Raw genomic sequence first — 23,052 nt, 5'->3', positions numbered from 1 at the left:
CAATTCTCCGAGTAATTAATTTGATTTTGATTGTTTACCTCTCTACAAAAGAAGAAATACACAGATTCCATTGTTCAACAATATGTTGTTTTGTGATGAAAATCGTTTAAAAATTTACTTTTTTAGCTTTGATGAAGCTCTCCTAGCGAAACCCGGTTTCGAGCGGGTAGACCCGCCAAAAGAAGAAAAAAACTTTGCAATTAGAAATCTTAAGAAAACATAGAGGTTAGTATAAGATTGTAAAAAAGACATCATATCTGTATTTCTCACTAAAAAATCTAATAAAATTTACATTAATAGAAAATTAACTAAAATCGTCATATATTTTGATATCACAAGATTTTTTTTCTTTATTTAAAATACTTGTTGAATACCACCGGATTTGACTACACTCTAAAATAATCTTTTAAATTCTTAATCAAATATTAAGTGATTTTTTTCAATCCTTCAAAATCATAATTAAATATTAGTAGATTTTTTTTGCAATTACAAAATTCTTTAAAATTTCAATCCATAGAAAATCTTTCCAAATTAGTACCCTCTCTCTTTATATATATTAGTAGTATATGTCTATTTTATTTAATTACTCTTCACAGACCTCAATCCATTACTCTCTCCTTCCCTCTGAAACTGCGAATTCCTTTTTTACTCTTCACTCTCTCGTCTACTGCTATGGCAGAACCATCCACCGCCGAAACCACCTCCGCCAGCGATGCTCATCCGCCGGCGCCGGCGCCGGCTTCCTCGTCGCTCAACGTCGTCGGATTAACGAGTGACGAGAACAAGAAGCCTTCTCCCAAGTTCTTGGACGAGCCTGAAGACTCCAACATCCAAGCGGTTGGTTCGATCCCCATTCCCGATTTCTCTTTTCTCTCTTTCTCGGCGAGAAATTGACGGTTTATGGTTTTGAATTTCGGTGCAGGTTTCGTCCGGCGACACTCCTTACACGTCAGCTACCACCTTCGAAGAATTGAATCTCTCACCGGAGCTTTTGAAGGGACTCTACGTGGAGATGAAGTTCCAGAAACCTAGTAAGATCCAAGCCGTAACCTTGCCTATGATCTTGAATCCTCCGAATAGGGATTTGATCGTACACGCGCATAACGGTTCCGGAAAAACCACGTGTTTCCTTCTTGGTATGCTTAGTCGAGTTGATCCAAAGTTGCAGGCTCCTCAAGCTTTCTGCATTTGCCCAACCAGGGAGTTGGCTATTCAGGTAAGGTTCTAAGACATTGCTTTTTTAAATCGACATATAATCTTATTCTATCATGGATTAAATAACCCATAACTAAGAATGCAATAGCTGGTGGCCCCATACTTCTGGAAGAAAAGCTATATCCCTCCAAAGGGATATCTGATCGTGAGCCCTAGAAGTTTTTCTTTTTTCTTCTTTTTTTTTCCGTTGTTTTTTTTAGGCTAAATTACCTAAAACCACCTTGAATTTAGGTGGTGTTTCAAAAAACTACCCTAAACTTTAGATTGATGCAATTAACCCACCTATACTATCTCATTCCAACAATTAAACATATCTATTAAATTTACATTAAACGTCGTTAAGTAAATATTAAACACCTTTGAGTAATCCGTGCATCTGAGTAATTATTCGAAGGGTGACTTAGTCATGGATATGGGGACATATGAATTGGTTTGTGCAGAGTATTTAGGATCTGCAGTTGTAGAGCCAGCTTGGTTGAACTATTTTAGGGAATGGGGTCCAAAAACTGATTACAGTATAGATGATGAGTTGAAGAAGGTGGAGAAGTTGTTGCCTGGGAAGCTAAAATCTGCTTTTGAAAATTTTGTAAAGAGTTTACCAAAGGAAGTGCTGGGAGCGGAAGGACCCACAGGTCCAAAGGTGAAGAATAATTGGAGTGGTGATGAAGCATGAACATTGTAGCTTCAGTTACATTTATTCTCATGAACTTCAAAATTGATTTACAATAATGTTATTGGGTTCAATTGCATAAGTGGTTTCAATTTGAGTTTAATTGGAGAGAGACAAAAAAGTCAAATGAAACCAGCAATAGCTTTAAACTAGTACAGAACCTTATCAATTCTCCGTATACCAAATCAATATCAATTTTGATCCTTTCATTTTCCTTATTCAGAGATTTTTTAAAAAAAAAATAAAATAAAATAAGCAACATTACTTGGACCCACCATTATTTGTATAGGATATATTAAACTTGTTTTAATATCTATCTCTCAAAACATTAGAAGAAACAGAAGAAGATTGAAATATAGCTATGAAAACTTTTTTGTAATTTTAATATTAAACTGTCTATTTGCAAAAAGTTATGTTTTTTATCACACATGCAGCTGTAATTTTTTTTTCACAAACCACATGGGTATATGTGATAAAAAAAAAATCTCAAGGCATAGGTAATTCTAAAACAAACCATTTACTGCAAAATCACCTATGCCTTTGACTATTTTTTATCACTCGTGTGGTTTGCAAAAGTATATGTTTTTTTATCTGCTCCCGTGATTTTTTACTTTTACAAACCATGGAACATATGTCATAGGTGATTCTAAAGCAAAACAGCTTCGGTGAACTTTCCTGTTTGTTTTTTTTTATTCGTTTGTTAATCACTGTTATCGACCTTTTCCTCGTGATTTTTTTATTTTTTACAAATCAATGGGACATATGTGATAAAAAACACTGGGCCATAGATGATTCTAAAACAAACCGGCATTGCTGAACTTTCCTCTCTTTTTTATTCGTTTGTTAATCACTGTTATCGAACATTGTGATTTGTGACTGTGTTAGTTGTAGCTTGATGATTATTGTGTTGTGTGGCAGAATACTGAAGTTCTCCGAAAGATGGGAAAGTACACGGGGATTAGCTCAGAATGTGCTATACCAGCAGACAGTAGGGATGCTTTGCCGATAGCGATGGCTCAAGTGGTTATTGGGACCCCTGGCACGATTAATAAGTGGATGAATTATAAGAAACTTGGGGTGACAAGGTTGAAGATTCTTGTTTTTGATGAGGCTGATCAAATGCTTGCTAAGGTAATTCTATCGTGATAATGAAATGTTGTTTATTTAGAATTTGAGGTTTCATTGTCCTTGGACTAGGCAAGCACATAGCCTTATCATTCTCCCTGAGCTTATTATTGTTACAATCTTTTGGGGAGTTGGCAACACCCTTGTGTTTTAATAGAATAAGTTACAATTAAATGGTAAGTTGTGACTCTCCTCCTTTAATGATGGATAAAGAGGAAGAGTGCACTAGTAGACCGCTTGTTTTAACTTTTAACTCTTGATAATATATATCTTTTTCTAGTTTGTAATTACTCTCTAGTAAGTATACTAGAGATCCTAGGACCTAGTTTTAGGTTCAGGGAATTGTTATGGTTTACTGAATTAGTATTGTGATTTTCTTTTGTTTTTTAAAGCAGAGGTATTCGCAGTTCAGTTTCTAAATATGTTGTGCCCTAACTTGCTTAATTACTGTAAACTTTGCAGGATGGATTTAAAGATGATTCCCTGAGGATAATGAAAGGAATAGAAAAATTCATTGAAGCATTAGGAGGAGAATTGATTAAAGCATTAGGAGGAGAATTGTCTGCTATCGAGGTGTGGGCAAATAAAAACTTCGGAATGGTTTCTGCTGATGCCAATGAAGTTTGCATAGATAAATCAGTCATGGAGAGAGACATATACGAAACCAAGAGCCATGAAGAAGTGGAAATCTCAACTGGTACAAGAACCAGGTATTGTTCAAATTTAAATGTAACTGAGATTCCTTATATTGATAATAAGGTGGATAAGACAGCTTCTCTGGATTTAAATCTTGATGTTATGTCTGGTGAAAATGAAAACTGTTTGATGGATATTGCTGATAACCATCATATTAAGGGTGTTTCAGTAGAGGAAAAAGTATGTTGTTTTGAGGCCGGAAAGGAACAGGACAACATGGAACTTGGTGGTGACAGTATCCTATCACACTTGTCTTCTGTTGTGAAGACAGATTTTTCATCACGTACAAAGGATGTTCATAATTCTAGTACATTTGATGGTGGAAAATTTGCGGTGGATCTGCAAATGGATTCACATTCTGGAAAGCAGCCCAACAATGTATTGAAAAAGGAAGTCTCAGACACAACAAATACAAGTATATCTTTGGCAGGCGAAAGCTGCCTAATGCAAATGTTTGGTACTTCTGTCAAGCCTATAGGTTAGGGATCTGTTGTCCATGGAAAGCTGTGGTGCAGTAAGCACACAATATATCCAAGAGGTATGCCACATTAGGATATTTTCTGTGTTTGGAGATTTTACCTTTTATAGTTTTTTTTTTTTTTTGAACTTTTCTACATTTTGGTAATTTTTTGAAGGTTTCAAGAGTCGAGTTAATTTCTTTAGCATTCTTGATCCAACAAGAATCTGTAACTATATATCTGAAGTCATTGATGCTGGATTTCTTGGACCTCTTTTCAAGGTATCATTCCTGACCCTGTTCCTGTTTTTGGTTTGAAAATGAAATCATATTTACAAATTACTGTTTCTTGATCTCTGTTATTTGTATTTCATAGCCACAAATTTTGTTGGTTTTAATTGTCATGAAATCAATAATCTGCCTGCTTCATCACCTTTGTAGTCCATTTATTTTATGATTTTCTTGTTATAAGATTGAGGTTGGCCATTCAGCACATGAAGGCTAATAGAAATCCTCTCTGATGTTGCTGAAAACTGCATTAACCCAGAAATTACAGAAACTGAGATAAGAAAGAAACAGAAATGGAAAATTGCAGCAACTAGGTTAACTTCCAATCCCACTCCTGAACTGAAGTATTGGCTACCTTCAGACTTGCTATCCTTCCCCCTTAGACTCTCATTTTCCACAACTGAATTCCTGCCTTCTCCCTCTACCAGCTTGGCATTTGGTTATGTTCTTTCTATTTCGTAATGCATTTTGGTTTAAATATTAAAACACACAGTTTCTCCGTTTCCAATGTAGACTCAACTTGAAGAATTTTTTTTTGATACAATGGTGGCACTAAGGTTTAAACTTATGACCTCGTGTAAACTACCCAAATCCCTCATCACTAGACCAATCCTATTGGCTTAACTTGAAGAATATTTTGTTTAAGCACTTTTCTCTATTTGCCTTATCTAAAATTAATTAGAGGCTTTGTGTTGATGATTTCTTTAAGGGGGCAGGGGTTTTTTCCCATAGCTTGTGGAGGGATAGGGAATTAAGCCATTGTATTCTTCATTTTCTTTGTTATCTTCTTTTTTATTTTAATATTTTTGTTTGATTTGGGAAAACTTCATTTTTCCAGCTGTACTTTTCTCCATATTAAATGAAGGGAAATGTGAGCGTCATGTTACATGACACATCTTGTGTCATGCCATAAACACAAAAATGTGGGACCCACATCTTTATTTTATTTTTTCTTTATTTTTATTTTCAATGGGACCCACACTTTTTTGTGCCTATGGCATGACACAAGATGTGTCATGTAACATGACACTCACATTTCCCATTAAATGAATTTTTCTTTCATTTTAAAATACTTGGTTATGGTTGTTCCATTACGTGTCGGTGGGATAAATGTTTTTGCTGTCTTCTATGTCATGCTTTCTTATTGGAGGGTTTCTGGAGAAACCTAGTTGCTGCTAATTTTTGGCTGGTCAGAGGATTTGTAGTGGCACCACTGTCTGAAATTATGAATCTGACAAAATATAAATGAAACAAAGTGATAATTTTTTTTTTTTTTCTACTCTAGGTTAAGAAACTCAATGTTGTTACTATATACTACTAGTTAATTAACTACATCTGAATTTTTATGGTTGTATTTATTTGCATTGACATGTCTCAATTGAAGTATATTTCTTTCTTATTCCGTAAAATATATTTCAGGTTACCTTGGAAGAATGTCCAAGTGAAGCTTTCACTGATACCTCAGCAGATAAGTGCTGGGAATCAGTTCTAAAGAGACTGCATCACGAAATAACTAGGCGAAGGAGTGTAGGTGAACTAGAACTTCCTCCCTTAGAGCTTCTAAAAAGCATTAACGGTCTTAGAATGTTTGGCTTCCTTTTACCATCCATTATTCAGGTAACATAAGACACATGATTCTTACTTATATTTTTGCCCAACTTGAACTACTAATATCACCTGTTTATAATTTTTCTAATGTAGAATTAAGTCACATAGTTCCACTCTCTTGACCAATTGCGTTGAACTAGATTAACATAGTTTATTATGATCAAGTTTGTTAAATGACTGCTGAATTAATTTGAATGTAATTTGGTAAGAACTTAAATGACTCTTGTAGAATGTTTCCCTGGAATTATGTCCACACTTTGATGTTTTATTACATTCTGACTAATTTTTTCAGGCCATTGAAGCTCAAGATCTCAGTCATCGGTGCGTAGAGTACTGGAATCACAAAGTTGTCCCTGCATCTTCAGGCAGGGTCATTGATAAGTTAACGTATGGTTCAAGTAGGTCTTTAGGTAATGTCAATACCAAAGTTTTTGGTATTAATTTGATAAAGCAGGAAAAGGATAACATAGGAGGAAGTTGCCATTCCCTTGTAGAGATGAAACCAATACTACAAAGGGCAAGTTCTGATGAGTTAAGCACAATGCAGAAGTTATTCAGCTCTGATGCACAATGTTCTCAGTGGAGAATGGCTTTGGTAGCACTGATTGATGAGATCCAGAAAGCTGGTGGATAAAACAAGAATAAGATCCTAAATTCTTTCTGACTGTGGATAGTCATATTTCAATTTAGTAATTAGTTAGGTCCATTCTTTCAGAGATAAATTAAACTGAAGTTGCTGGGTGAAGCCGAGATAAAATTTTGCTACTTGCCCGCAATCAATGACCTAATTACAGATGGACAATGCCATTGACCCATTCAAACTTTCCTTTTTTAAAGTACATTTACATTTAAAGGTCTAGCCTTTAGGCTTTAGCTGTTGCTGGATTTGGGTTTTACATTTAATGATAGAGTAGGGAAAACACATGGTGAAATCCTATATTCAGAGTGAACATGCTCCTGCTCAGAATTTTGTATACATGACCTTGTCTCAAGCAAACAACAATGCATAAATCCCCACCCCCTGCATTATTTGTACTTAATTTGACTAATTTTGCTGCGTGTGACTCCCTCAAATACTCTACACATCAAACGCCCAGAGAGTAATATCATTTTGATTTTGAAAAATAAGAATCGATTTCAAGTGAATTGGTAGAATTGAATTTGTGCTGGGACAGGCACTGCAGCCTCTTTTAGTGGATTTTAGTATTTTACGAAGGATAGGAACATGCTGGGGGAAATAATATCTATGTTGGAGGTCTCTTAAGTTCAAGAAGAAATGAATGATTGAATGCTAGATTGGGGATCTGAATATATATATTATGTAAGTGGATTTGTGTGCTTGAAATGAGTTTCCTGTTAATGGAAATTACTGGTCTGGGTTCGAATTTTTCTGATATCTACAATATATGAATAATGATTTAGAATGTGTTGATACTGGTTAGCAACTAAATATTGGGTTGTATTTTCAATTTGATGGGTTCTCAACTTTTTCTTATAATACGTACATTTTACTGTGGAGGAGAAAATATATAATGACAATCCTTATCCTATCATCCTTAGTCAGAATTTAATATCCAATGTTGACCATAATGGTCTCCTAAACTCTGTCCAATCCTTCCTCTCTCATTTTTTTCTTTTTAAGTTTTTCTTTTACTGATAGCAGTCACATCCATTTTATCTAATCAATGTACTTCAAATCACATATCACTTGCATTCACAAGAACAACTGTCCAAGATCCCAAATTCTATCATTCAATTCTATTAGTACCGCTGCACATTTTCTTCAAATTCAGATTCATTTACGATGGCAGTAACACAAATTTGTATTAGGTTATGGACTGTGGCAATTACAGAAATGTGTATCAGCTGATATGCAAAAGGGGGAAAGCTAGTTTTTCTCTAGAGACTTAGTATATAAGTCTTCACCATCTCTGATTAGTTGTATCTTTTGTATGCTAATTACAATCCTGAAGTATTGACATCATCTTCACAATTATATATACATATTCTAGTGTATAAGACGATTTTATCATAACCAACCCAAACTACTATAGAAATATCCCCGCTGTTTCTAGAATAATATGCTGCTAATCAGAAGATAAATGAACTACTATACAAACAATTTAATAAAAATTAAGTATGAGCTTTTTTGTTCAACAAAAAAAAAATACACATTAAATTTTTGAAGGCCCACGGGCTGGCCCTAACCCATAGGGCTTTTGGCCCATGTTGCCCAATATCATTGTGGGCTTTTTGGCCTTGCGGACTTTTTGGCCCTAACCCACATGGGCTAGGGTTAAATAGGCTGGGCCGGGCCATTTTGACAGCTCTAGATTTTACGAAGGATAGGAACATGCTGGGGGAAATAATATACTTATTTTCCTCTCAAATTGTGACCCAATTACTTCGGTCATAGTGTTTTGTACTATACTAAGTTCTTTATTACAAGGATGGTAGCTAATAAAAGAATGAAATGTTTTTTTTTTTTTTATAACAAAAAATTTAAGCAGGTTAGACACTGGTATCCTTCTAAGGTCAGGGAAGACCTCCCAAATTCTTTAAAGATTTTTAGGAGGGATTATATATCACCTATTGACAAAGTTCTCACATCGGCCAGCGAGTTTGAATTCACACCCTTGTGGGATATGGATCAATCTTTTAGCCAACTGTGCCCACCTATATCGGCAAGGAATGAAATGCTACTTATTAAGCAACTGTGCAAAACTAACACCTATAAATTTAATACTGGATTTATTTTTCAAATACACTCAAAATGAAAGCTGTTGTGTGAGATATGTAGGGCCCGTTTAGAGGAGCTTTTTTTTCTTCAAAAGATGCTTTTTTCAAGTAAAAAAGCACTTTTCGTTTTTAGTTCGTTTGGATGTCTGCTTTTAAAAAAAGGAGAAGTCACAAAAAAAGCCAAAAACTTACTTTTTTCAGAAGTTAAAAATTTTAACTTCTAAAAAAAGCTGAAGTCAAAGGTCAAATATTTTTTGCAAAAACTAAATATTTTTATAAAAATATAAATAACTTTAACTTTTATAAAAAGTACTTTTAAAATAAGGAAGTGATAAAAGTTACTTTTAAAAAAAGCCGAAACAAACGACCTCGTAATGTGTTACTTGAAAGAACTTTTATTTTTCCTTATTTTCATCAGCTCCTTATTTTAGGTTATTTCATTTATTTTAAATTTGAATTTTGTATATATTGAGTTTCGTTTGATCCGTTAAAGAATAGGGGACAATATAATACAAAAAAAAAAAAAAAATTGTTAGTGTTGACCTATCTTCCTTCACCTTCTCTTTCTCTTTTGCTGTAAAGGGGACTTATTTTATTATTGGGTATATTTAAGAGCACTTTCGAATTGCATATGTGTGGTTGGGATTTTAAGATTTTAAGATTATAATTATATAGCGTTTTAGAGCTGGTTCATTATCTGCATTGTTTTAAGTCTTCGATTTTTGGGCATTTTGTATTTATTTTCAAGTCTTTCTTATCACATTGATAATTTAACACACACAATATCTGACTTTATGAATGGGTAATGAAACATGACCTGAATGTGTAGTATATACTTTGATGGTCTCTAGACTTGCATCCAATTTACTTTATTATTGAATTGGTATAATGTTTTGGGCTTTTGGCTTTCTATTTATGAATTATATAAATCTCTATGAATTAGAATTTTTGTCATGTTTTCAATTTCTAATTATCTCCTGTATACTTTATCGGTCAATATTTGTAATGCTTGTTGGACTGGAACTAAAGGAGGCGTTTGGTTCAGGTTTTTAAATATATGTCCATGCATCTGGCTTCAGGAAAGTACTGGTAGAGAGAAATCAAATATTTTCCTTGCTTTCGTATTTGCATAGCATTTCAAAAAGCCACCTAAAAAATTGAAGTGTTGTCATTGTTGAGAAAGACAACATGGAAGTGGTATTTCGTATTTCACTGGGTAAATGGCAAGTAGGGCAACCAACATCAGACGAAAATACCCTCATATTAGCTTGCTTCTCTTCACTGTCTCCCCCGTCTGAAGCTTTAACTAGCACAAATTTTAGTAGTAGTTCCACCATAGGCTTGTAATTTCTCTTTACTGCTCTGTGTAGAAGACCTATGTCTAACAACGCAAGCTCAACAAAGGTATACTCTCCTGTATCAACAACACCCGCAAAGATAATGTCCAAGAGTTTCTTTATCACAACACACCAATCATGGTCCATGGAGAAGTCAACAAGCCATGTGAACCGATTAAACTCGAAGCGATCTTGGACAGGTGCCATGGGAACTAGTCTAACTTTCATATGATTTCTATGAAGGAGCCAACCCATTTCTTGTATGAAATACAAAGCTTTCTTCCATTAGTCTGGTTTTTATCTGAATGTCATCAGTAGTCTCAACTGCCTCAATGACATTCTCCAGCCTACAGATCTTTGAACAAACCACAAACCACATCGTCGTCGTGCCCAAGTGATTATTGCCGAGCAACGAAAGGAGAGACGGAGAGAATTACAGAGATATGAAAACTTGTTTATTTGACGTTGGTAGAAACGTGCAACACACATTGCATTGATTCTTTACACAACGGTAACTCACTTTCAAAAAAGTAAAAAAGAAGAAGGTATTTTAGTATTTTTAATCAATTTTTTATCAATATTCTACTTTCAACCAAATATACATTCAAAAAATTTAACCAAATTTTTCCAGTAATATTTTGGCGTACCAAACAACTTTTTTTACATTTTTCCTACCAAAATCATTTTCCCACCATATTCCTACTAATTATATTTTCTTGGTAAAAAAAAATTTCTCCTGAACCAAACGCTCTCTATTTAAATTTTATAATTAACTTGGTGTATAGTAAAGCAGAGAGCAATCAAATTTTTTTTTTCATTACTTTAAATTAGCTTGTGCCTCTAGCTAGGGATGTTCACGGAACCAAGTTTGGGAATTTCTGAAACAAAGTTGAATATGTTAGATTCATATCCTATACCAAGTTGATTGAGAGCTCTTTTGTGTTTTCTTTTGCAATCAGTTCTCTAAATTATTGATGCAAATATTCCAGAAATTAAGGCTTGAAGTTGAATTGAATCTCATTGTCTTAATTTTATGTAGTTTTCAACTAATAGTCATTGTGTTTACCTTTTCTTTACTACAATGTACTTATTTGTTTTCTACATGGTTATAATGGATGAAGAATGCACATTTTATTATCTTCTTGCATGGATGATGTATCTCCACATCTTACAAAAAGGGTCCTAACTATTAAAATTGAATAAACCTATTGCTAAATTGAGCCATATGAAGTGAACTAAGATATGCATCATATTTTTGAAACCCTTCACTGCTTTTATAATTATATATATATATATAATTAATTAAATATCATTAATTAGATAAATTAGGTATATGATTAATGCTTAGTTGATTATAATTAAATTTTATTTTTTATTCATAATTAAATGATGAAATAAATAAATAAAAATATCAAAGTCTTGTCAAACGCATTTTTAGTGCAAACAAGCACAATACAAATGGTATCATAGTAAATTTTGTATTATTTTGTCCAATACACATATCAAGTAATATACAAGTACAATACAAAATTGTTTGTATATTGTCCATCAACTACTAAACAACATACAAAATAATTGTTCTAAGTTGTTTTTCTTGTCCTATATCTCAGTGTATATCATTTAACATTAATCAATGAGTTCATTTTTAAAGACATAAAATAAAATAAAATAAAAGTTCATTTTTTTATTCAGCATACTAAAAGAAATTGGAATTGTATCAGCACCAACCTTTAGTTCGTAAGATTGAAGTAATATGTTAAAGTTTAATTTCTTACTAAGCATACAACGAGCAAAATAAAAAAATTAGTGAAAATTAAGTTTCATCGTTTATAAAAAAAGTCGTCGAGCTTTTGTTTCAGATCATTTGAAAATTGGATAAATTAAAGATCAAGCTTGATCAGTTTCATTGATATGCAAAAATTTACGACTTAGTAAAGATTTGAAAGAACAACTTTTATGTTTAGAAGTATTTTTCGAAAACAAAAAAATTAATACCAATGAATTTTGTTCAAATAATGCATTACTTTAAAGAATTATTTAATAAAATATTATAAACAAAAACAAATTATAAAATAATTTCCCACAAAAAACTTGCTGTTTAATTTAATGTTAAAAGTTTGGATGCTCCACGCGAAAAGGAGGTTCCGTATATTCTCGAAATGAACAGATTATTACCATGCAAGAATTAATCTTAAATAAGAAATAATTAATCTGTGCCTAAAAGAATTGAGGCTGGAGAAAATTTAAAGAGCTAGAGACAAAATAGTTGAAAGCAGAAACATAAAAAAGAAAAAGAAAAAAATCATCACATTGTAACATCTTGGCTCCTTCAATTTTCTATACACATTATTTGTTCAATATTGAAAAAGAAAAAGAAACCAAAATTCATTGCTATTCTATTCTATTCTATTCTATTGGTGTTCCATGGTAAAAAAGAATGAGAGTGGATGCAGAATATAATAGTAGAACTAAAAGACTGATCAGGTGTGGGTCACTTGAACAAACAATATATGATAAAGCAACAGAAGGCTTTCAAGAAACACCAAATCAAGATATCGCTAATCTCAGGAAGCGTTAAGGGAGTTGGACGATGCTCTACAAAGAAGAGATCTTGAAAAGCGAAACATACGAAGAAGATGAAGAGTGCCACCTTGAGGCAAGTGCAGTTGCCGTTGGAAGTGCTCCACCCCAGTACTGTGTCTCTGCCATGAGGCATGAACGCCGTCGTCGAGGAAGAGGGAGAGGGGATGATATCTTTGTTATTCAGCGCCGCACCATCGATTATGTTATTCAGTTGTTGCGTTGTTGCTGGCGGCATTGGTAGTGGTGGTGCAGGGTTGGCAGTGGCGGTGGCGGGGATTGTGAGCATTGTGAGGGAGAAGAGGAGAAGGAGAAGGAGGCGAGTGGAATTGATGTTTTCCATCACAGAGAGAAAGAGAGAGAGAGAGAGAGAGAGAGAGAGAGATAGGTTAGAGAAAGAGAGGGTTTGGTTTGTGTTGTTGAGTTTCTTGCTTTAGAAAGAAAGAATGAAGAAGGTGGAGGATTTCTTGGGTTTTATTATTTATTTGGTGTTTTCTTTTCATTTTCTGTTTATATTTCCCGCCATGCATGCATTGTCAACTAATTAAGTCATGTTATTATCTCAAATTGAGAGTGAGGATATTCTAACTACCAAAAATTTTCACTACTAATTTACTATCCATTACATCACAATTGGATTAAAGAGAGAGAATGTTAAAAAGTTTTTGAAGAGAGAGAAAATATTAATCTAATGGTGATTGGATATGTAGTAAGTTAGTAATAGAAAATTTTGATAGTGAGAGTATCTCTCCTCCTCAAATTGGAAGGCCTACTTTTTCAATCACATCATCAACTCATATATATCTTTTTGGCAAAAGATACTCGCCTCTGAATTCAGATAATCACAATAGTATCCAGGACTTTTGGGATTTTTTTTTTTAAATGAAAAAGTTTGAGTGAGAGTAGATATCAGTATCTCATTAGGATCTGAGAAGATCCCTAACCTCTTTGAGAATTTCTTGGAGAGATTATATATCGCCTACAAACAAAGTCCTCACATTTGCAAACGAGGTTCGAATCCATTCTCTTATGGGGTATAGATTAAATTCTTAGCCAACTGTGTCCACTTAAATATTTAATGAAGGACATCTTCCGTCTTTAGGGGGAGAAAACCAGAAGTTTAATGAATCTCGAAAAATTATTTTGAACGAAAAAAAACCAAATAAATTATTTAGGTCCACGTACAAGCATAACTGAACTTGAAGTTCAAAAATATCATTAACTTGCTAACTTTAGCAAGATATATCCTTTGTTTATACAATTTTTGTACAACATGATACTTCTACTTACCATTTTTTATACAATGTAAGCTAAGCATCAAATTTATTAGAGATTGACTAGAAAACAAAATCAATTTTATCATGTTTAAATCTATTTTTTTTATCCAATTTTCAAATCGTAATTCAATTACTATATCTTATTTATTTAATCTTTATATATTGTTAATTTAATAGACATCAAATATATATTTGGGTTATGTTTATCTTATGTTGTAAGAAAATGATTATCTCATGTTATATAAATAAAATTAGAAGTGAGACTCACATGTAAAAGGAGAGAGAAAAAATAGATGTGGGACCTATATCTACTTTGTGTGTGTAGGAAACTTATTTATCTTATGCAACATAAGATAAATATAACCCAATATATTTTTAGGTTGATTGAAAAACAAAATCATTCTACTGGAAAAAAGTCAACTTTATATTGTTTAAGGAATTAACATTTCTCTTCAAATATGAGATGAAGTTATTAACTACAACCCCAAAACGACATTGGAAATAATCATGCAATATATTTTAGTAAAATTCATGTTGCAAGAGGAAAATGAAATTTCTAAAATATTATATATTTTTTTTCTATACTCTAAAATAATGTCATTTTACTTCTTTTATATTTTTTAATATATTTTATAATTTTATATATTTTAAATTAATTCAAATAACATTACTTTTTAATAAAATTAAGGGGAAAATATATACCAACAATACCACGAGAATATTATATGACCAATATCAGTAATTGGTTTTAATAGCAAAAGGACACTCAGGAATGAAATTTAAGTCCCTCCCCTCCACTCTACCAAAAAAAAAAAGTCCCTCCCCTCCATAGCACAGTTAGTATTGAAGCCAGCTCGAGTTCAAATTTGCAACTATATATTTTTTTATATTATATATTGGTTCATCAATTATTCAATTAGTTAGATTCAAGTTGTGCAGGACTAGGCCGCAAAACTTCCTGTACCAAGTTGATGCAGCATTGGCACGTGATAAGGACGCAAGAATGCGCACACGATGCAGCTCAGGTCATCAGGTGAAGCCTCCACAGTGGATGAAGGACTTTGCATGAGGTGGAGCAGTTCCGTAATAGTAGGAAGGTTGTTAAGTAGTTAGAAGGGTGTGACTGTAAGCTTGTATGCATGTAGTAGATATGTGTCATAGTATAAGTAGAGGATCTTATCATTACTGTCATTTTTCATAAAAAGAATATATCAGAAAACGTCCTTGTTCAGTTTCTTTCTCTTTCTCCGCATCATTGGTGCTTTCATTGCTCTTGATCTCGAGAACCATGAGGGTACAAGAAATAGCTGAGCTGCAAAGTACACGTGCTGAGCTTCTTTAACACATTAATCATTCCACCGAAGCTATGGAAATGCGTCTCACTAATTTTTTTAAGATGCGATTCAATGCTATTGATGAGAGGATTCGAGTTCTTCAACCTTTCGCATGCTGATACACATTCACCGGTTGCGAATATGAATTCTCAACCTCACCAAAATGTTCCACAATTGAATGAGCAACGCCTTGCTTTACGATCGGTTAAAATGGAGATTCCTTCCTTTGATGGCAAGAATCCTCATCTATGGATCTTTAAGTGTGAAATGTTTTTCCGGATTCAACAAATTCTGGAAGATCTGAAGATGGAGCTTGCTGGTTTACGAATGGATGGTGCAGCAGCTTCGTGGTTCCAATGGATCCATAATAGTGCAACAGTATTACAGTGGGATGATTTTACCAAAGCTGTTTGTCAGCGTTTTGGTGGCTCAACTTACACAGATCCACGAGGTACACTTTCAAAGCTCTATCAAATTGGCACGTTGGAGGATTTTGTGCGTGAATTTGAGACGTTGATGAACCAGGTACCTAGTTTAATTGATGACTTACTCTTAAGTTTCTTCGTTTCTGGTTTGAATATGGAACTTCGTTGAGTAATTCAGTTACACGAACCTACTACCCTACATCAAGCTATTCAGTTAGCATTCACATATGATGCACATCACCGTGATTTGAAATCCTCATTGACTCCGACTTCAAATCGACGTATAACTCCTAGATATGCGTTGACTTCCTCAACTCAACCTCCTGGTTCTTCAGAAAATCCTACTCTGGCTCTACCTGCACCACATGCATTACCTGTTAAGAAATTGCCTCCAGAAGAGATAAAGAAGAAACGGGAGCTTGGGCTTTGTTTCACTTGTGATGAGAAGTGGTCCTTGGGCCGTAGATGTAAGTCAAAAATGTTACTGTTATTGGGAGAAACGGAGGAAAATGGTGCTGAATACGAAGAGGACATTGTTTGGCAACCACAGGACGCTTCACAGTCCTTACATGAGGTTGTTCTGAATGCGTTGACAATGAACTCTGTGTCCAAGCTATTACAGTTTGCAGCTACTGTAAGGGATAAGGAGGTACACGTGATGGTGGATTCTGGAAGCTCCCATAACTTTGTGCAGAAAGACTTGGCCGTGCAATTGGGCCTTTCTTTTTCCCAATCGCGTAACATGAAGGTGGTGTTGGGCAATAGGGACTTCATGCTATGTAACACTAAATGCTTGGCAGTTTCATTGACCATTCAAGGATTTTCTTTCTGTGTGGATCTTTGGGTCCTTGAATTGAACGAGCTTCAATTAATCCTGGGCATGCCGTGGCTCGAATCCTTGGGTAAGGTGACACATGATTATGTTAACCTTTCGATGGAATTCTTTGCCAACAACAAGAAGGTTCACTTATCAGTTGTTCCCACGCATCAACCCTCTCGTGCAACTTGTTTTTCCTTGTCTTCCACTATGCTAGCACAGGCACAGGTTCCAGCTGATATTTTGGTATTGGAGCCTTTGCTCCCTGCCGCAATTTGGCAGGTCTTGCAGAAGTTTCATACCGTATTTGCAGTTCCTCAGGTGCTACCACCATTCTGTGGCATTGACCATTCAATGCACTTGTTTGAAGGTTCAAAACCTATCTCGGTGAATTCATATCGGTATCCTCACTTTCAAAAAGCTGAGATTGAACGCCAGGTTCAGGAATTATTAGCTGCTGGCTATATCCAACCGAGCAAGAGTCCATATTCTTCTCCAATCTTGTTGGTTAAGAAGAATGACGGGTCCTGGCGTATGTGTATTGACTACAGGGCACTTAACTCAATCACGGTTCGTGATTGCTTTCCAATCCCCACCATTGATGAGTTGCTTGATGAGCTTTGTCACGCGACTGTGTTCTCCAAGCTCGACCTTCATGCGGGTTATCATCAAATCTGTGTCCATGAGCCAGACATCTTCAAGACGGCATTTCGAACCCACGATGGTCACTATGAATTTATAGTGATTCCATTTGGGTTGACGAACGCGCCTTCGACGTTTCAATCGGCCATGAACAGTATCTTTCGTCCCTTTCTTCACAAGTTTATAATTGTTTTTTTGATGACATTCTTGTTTTTAGCAGATCTGTTTCCGATCATGTCGAGCACTTGGAGTTAACCTTGTCTTGTTTACAACGACATCAGTTTTTTGTCAAACTCAGCAAGTGTTCCTTTGCTGCTTCTGAGATTGATTGCCTGGGTCATGTTGTCACTGCTTCGGGTGTTAAAGCTGACCCGAAGAAGGTCACAACATGCTGCAATGGCCTCAGCCTACTTCTGTTAAAGGGTTGCACGCTTTCCTTGGCCTCACTGGCTATTATCGTCGCTTTGTTCGTGGATATGCCACGATTGCTGCACCCTTAACCAATTTGTTATGCTCTGATAAATTTATGTGGTCTGACGAGGCACATGTGGCCTTCTCTTCCCTTAAAGAGGCCATATCTTCCACGCCCATCCTTGCCTTACCGGATTTCTCCTTGCCCTTTGTGGTTGAGTCCGATGCCTCGTCCACTGGTATTGGAGCCGTTTTGCTTCAACAAGGCCAACCCATTTTGTATTTTAGCAGGAAATTGGGTCCTAGGATGGCTGTTGCCAGCACTTATGTTAGAGAACTTTACGCGGTTGTTGAGGCTGTCAAGAAGTGGAGGCCATATCTGTTGGGTTCTCCTTTTGTAATTCGTACTGATCATCAAAGCATTATACTCTCTCAGACCATCCAAACCCCGAAGCAGCATAAATATGTTTCCAAGCTCATGGGGTATTCATTCACAGTGGAGTACAAGCCTGGCCCTTCCAATTTGGTAGCTGATGGCTTATCGCGTCAACATGAACCGGATTTGGTGGCTTCCTGTTTTGTGGCATTGTCTGAACCTTCTTTTGGTATGTTAGAGCAGATTAAGGAGGAAAATAGGCTATCCCCAGAGCTGCTCCAGCTTCATCAACGTCTTTCCCAGGGTCAACATGTTCATTCCTTACTTTCTTGTAAGGATGGCATTTTGTTCCATGGTAAACGTTTCCTTCTCAGCTCTACTTCTGCCCTTAAACCGGTGTTATTACATGAGGCCCATTGTTCGTTGGTTGGGGGCCATGCTGGTTATTTACGTACTTTGTTACGTTTATCTGCAAATTTTTTTTGGCATGATATGAAGTTCGATGTGCGCAGTTTTGTGCGTGATTGTGCTATATGTCAGGAAATCAAGCCTGTGAACACTGCTCCAGCTGGTTTATTACAGCCTCTACCGATTCCAGAAGGGGCCCTTGAAGATTTATCTCTTGATTTCATTGTTGGCCTTCCCTTGTCTCGTGGATTCTCGGTCATTTTGGTGGTTGTTGATCGGCTGACCAAATGTGCACATTTTGGTGCATTGCCCACTAAGTTTACTGCTGTTTTGGCTGCTCAGTTGTTTGTTGATTTGGTCGTCAAACTCCACGAATTTCCTAGATCCCTCATTTCTGATCGCGACAGCATCTTTCTGAGTCGTTTCTGGCAGCACATGTTTGCATTTAGTGGTACTAAGTTGAAAATGAGCTCTGCCTATAATCCGCAAACGGATGGGCAGACTGAGGTTACCAATCGCTACCTTGAGCAGTATTTGCGCGCTTACTGTCATCAGAAGAACACTATATGGTCGCAGCTGCTGTCATGGGTTGAATTGCACTATAATACGGTCGTCCATTCTTCCATCAGTATGTCGCTGTAACACCCCGTGTATACTCGGAATATTAACATTACATTGTATTAAGCGATGCTTAATTAAAAATACGGAATATTCTTTTTCTTTTCAATTATGACGTCATTATCAATTACCAACTTGATTACTTAATCAATTTCATAAATGCCTGTATATAAATTGCAACAAGACATCTACTGAAATACCTCAATATATAAATAAAGTGTGTATCTAAATCACGGCATTACATCACGTAATCCGGACAAGATCCTGATACATTATTACAACTCCAAAAGTCTCAAGACATAATTAAGACATAACAATACTATGTGTCATGGACAATCCCCATGCTCACCAAATAGGCTTAGTCAACAACCAGTCTCAACATAAAACTCTATAAACATAACTGAAGCTATAAGCATATAAACAACATGCATATCAACAAGGCACTAACATACAATAGCTCCATGCATATCAACAAGGCACTAACATACAATAGCTCAACAACATTTTCAAAACATCAAAAGCATGTAACATAGCATGCATATACCATATCCCCCATGGGACATGGTGGAACCACAACATGGCTAAACCAAGGACACGAAAGCTTACCTCTAAGCTAGCTATCCAATGCCACAAGCTCAAAGTCCAATCACAGTAGATCACAATCTGATATGGACCAAATATAAATCAATAAACATGTACCACATGCATACAAATTAAAGACAACGCCTTTTCATTACGTTTTCAAGTCTTAAAGCTTCTAACAAAGCTACAAGCCCTCAATCCCATGATTCTGGCTTAGGCCACTAAATACAGAAGTTCAACTTCATCAAACTAGGGTCCACAAACCCCCAATAGCCTACTGTACACACAACACAACTACTGTTCTGTGAAATCCCAGAATATCCGGATATTCCTCGGGACCATATCCGGATATGCAATATCCGGATATACAGATTCACATATCCGGATATCCAGTATCCGGATATCCCAAAACCACATATCCGGATATTTCATGAAAGAATGCAGTTTCTGCATTTTCGTGAAGATATCCCTTAAAGGTTCCCTTTTTACCGATTTTAAACACCTAATCATGCATTTCTAGGCGTGTTCAACATTACCCAACAACAAGTTATCATCTTTTAGTCATAGATGCATCAAGGTACCATTTTTAAGCCTTAAAACTCAAGTTAAAGGTTGGTACAATATACCAAGGCTCAAAACTCAGAATGGAGATGCTCTTGGAGCTCAACACAACCCCTCAAGTCTGACTCAAGGAAGATGCACGAAAATGGCTTCACAAAGGTTGGTTCTTTAACACAAGAGATCACCACTTGGACCTCCAAAAACCAAAACCAAGCTTTTCCCAAACCCAAACCACCAAGTCAGAACCAAAACTTTCCCACACAGCCCCTTAAACTCAGAAATGAAGTCTCTTTCTCACTTACAAGGATCACTCACACCAAGCCCAAATGTTAAGATGAAGGAACAAGCACCAAAGGTGAATGCTTGCTCAAGAAATGGTGAAGAAGGCAATGGAACAGCATAAGAGGTCAGCCACCAAAGAGAACTCACGCTGGTTTTCTGTTATCTAGGGTTGTGAGCCCTTAAATAAGTATAAATAGCCAACTAACACTTAAACACACAATATTAACTTTAATTGCTACGCTTAGCATTTTAATCCCAAACTTTGGATTCTGAAACTACACATTTTTCCAAGAATTATCATATTTTTATTATATTTTTCTGAGCACCTTTCCGGTACGCGCTTTTCATAGCCAGTACCGGTTTCTAGCACCAGTTCTCATTATTTGGACTTGAAACTCGTTTTACAAGTCCTACATATTATTCTAGTAATTATCATGCACTTACTTTAATTTTCCGGGATACTTTTTCGGTACGCATTTATACCGACTAGCAGAACCGGTATCTGCATTTTTCTTCCGAAAAGTGACTTTTAGCATTCTTAATCACTTAACATAATTATTAAAGCCTCTTAATAATTATTACGGTCAATTATGGAATCATTTCCTAATTTTTCATAATTAATTAATTAAATACCTTAATTAACGGTGCAGGTTCTTACATTCACCCCACCTTTTTAGGATTTTGACCTCAAAATCAGAAACATACCTGGACGAAACTCGGGGTACTTCCGGAGAAGCTCGTCCTCACGCTCCCAAGTACACTCCTCGGGAGTTCTTCCGGTCCACTGCACCTTGACCATTGGAATGATCTTGCTCCTCAGCTGCTTCTCGCCACGATCGAGAATTCTGAGTGGTCCGACGGGAGTCTTCAGGTTCTCCTGAATCTCCACATCATCCGGTTGCACCACGTGCGATGGATCTGCTATGTACTTCCGAAGCTGAGACACGTGAAACACGTCGTGGATGTTAGCCAGGTTCGGAGGCAAGGCAAGCCGGTAGGCAACGGGTCCTACTCTCCCAAGGATCTGGTATAGCCCAATATATCGCAGGCTCAGCTTCCTCACTCCGAGTGCCCGACCAACACCGGTGACAGGTGAAAGTCTCACAAACACGTGCTCACCCTCACTGAACTCCAGCGGACGATGCTTGACATCATATTAGCTCTTCTGGCGATTCTGCGCCTGCTTCAACTTTTCACGGATCATCTGGATCTGCAAGGTGGTATCTTGGACAAAATCCAAGCCAAAAAGCTCATTGTCCCCAACCTCAGACCAACAAGTAGGAGTTCGACACCTCCTACCATACAGTGCTTCGTAGGGCGCCATGCCCAGGCTAGCATGAAAGCTGTTGTTGTAAGAAAACTCAACCAACGGAAGGTACCTATCCCATACCGAGCCCTGCTCCAACATGCAAGCTCGCAACATGTCCTCCAAGGTCTGGATGGTCCTCTCAGTCTGTCCATCAGTCTGAGGGTGATAGGCGGTACTCAATCTCAACTGCGTACCAAAAGCCTCATGCAGCACCTCCCAGAACCGAGAAGTGAACTTCGGGTCCCTATCACTAATGATACTCTCGGGCACCCCGTGAAGCCTCACAATCTCGCGGACATAAAGCTTGGCCAACTGCTCTGTAGTGAAGCTCACCTTCACTAGAAGAAAATGGGCAGACTTCGTCAGTCTGTCCACAATGACCCAAATAAGTCACAACCCGCCTGAGTCTTCGGCAATCCCACCACGAAGTCCATGGAAATACCTTCCCACTTCCACTGTGGTACTTCAAGAGGTTGAAGTTCACCAGACGGTCTCTGATGCTCAATCTTCACCTTCTGGCAAACCAAACACTTGGACACAAAGATAACAACATCTTTCTTCATGCCCGGCCACCAGAAGTTCTTCTTCAAGTCTTGATACATCTTAGTAGCACCAGGGTGGATAGAAAACTGACCCTTATGGCCTTCGGCCATAACCTCTTCTGTCAACGGGCCTCGAGGTACCACAATCCTCTGCTGAAACAAAAGCAATCCATCATCATTCCAAGACACACCGTCTTGGTTCTTCACATAATCCAGATACTCTCTCTGAACTTGTGCCTCTTTAATCTTTTCTAGCAGCTCGTTCACAACATCGGACGCTTCCAACCCGAGAAGTACACTCTCACACCGAGCGGTCACTGCCAAGTTTCGGAACTTCTCAACCAAATCAAAGTTACCAAGTAACAAACTGGATGAACTACTGGATTTCCGACTCAAAGCATCAGCTACCACATTGGCCTTGCCAGGATGATACCTTAGCTCAAAGTCGTAGTCCTTTATGAACTCCATCCATCTCCTCTGCCTCATGTTCAACTCCTTCTGGTCGAACAGGTACTTCAAACTCTTGTGGTCACTGAACACCACAAACCTCAAACCAAAAAGATAATGCCTCCAAATCTTGAAAGCAAACACAATAGCAACCAACTCCAAGTCATGAGTGGGGTAGTTCTCCTCATGAGGTTTCAACTACCTCGAAGCATAGGCACTCACTTTGCCCAACTACATCAACACACAACCTAGCCTCTTCCCAGAGGCGTCGGTGTAAAGCTCAATCTCAAGCGCAGGATCAGGAAG

The 23,052-nt window shown here is 36.7% G+C and overlaps 1 pseudogene; it reads left to right on the top strand.

The window, feature by feature from the left end:
- Nucleotides 1-1,621: 1,621 nt before the first annotated feature.
- LOC133292675 (lysine-specific demethylase JMJ14-like) lies at nucleotides 1,622-6,937 on the top strand (annotated as a pseudogene).
- The last annotated feature ends 16,115 nt before the right edge of the window (nucleotides 6,938-23,052 follow it).

This window comes from Gastrolobium bilobum, unplaced genomic scaffold (genome assembly GCF_033153095.1).
Source record: "Gastrolobium bilobum isolate Gb01-03AN ecotype WA unplaced genomic scaffold, APGP_CSIRO_Gbil_v1 utg93657, whole genome shotgun sequence".
Lineage (NCBI taxonomy): Eukaryota > Viridiplantae > Streptophyta > Magnoliopsida > Fabales > Fabaceae > Gastrolobium > Gastrolobium bilobum.
Note: the sequence above shows the minus strand (reverse complement) of the source record. Positions and strands in the feature narration are given on the sequence as shown.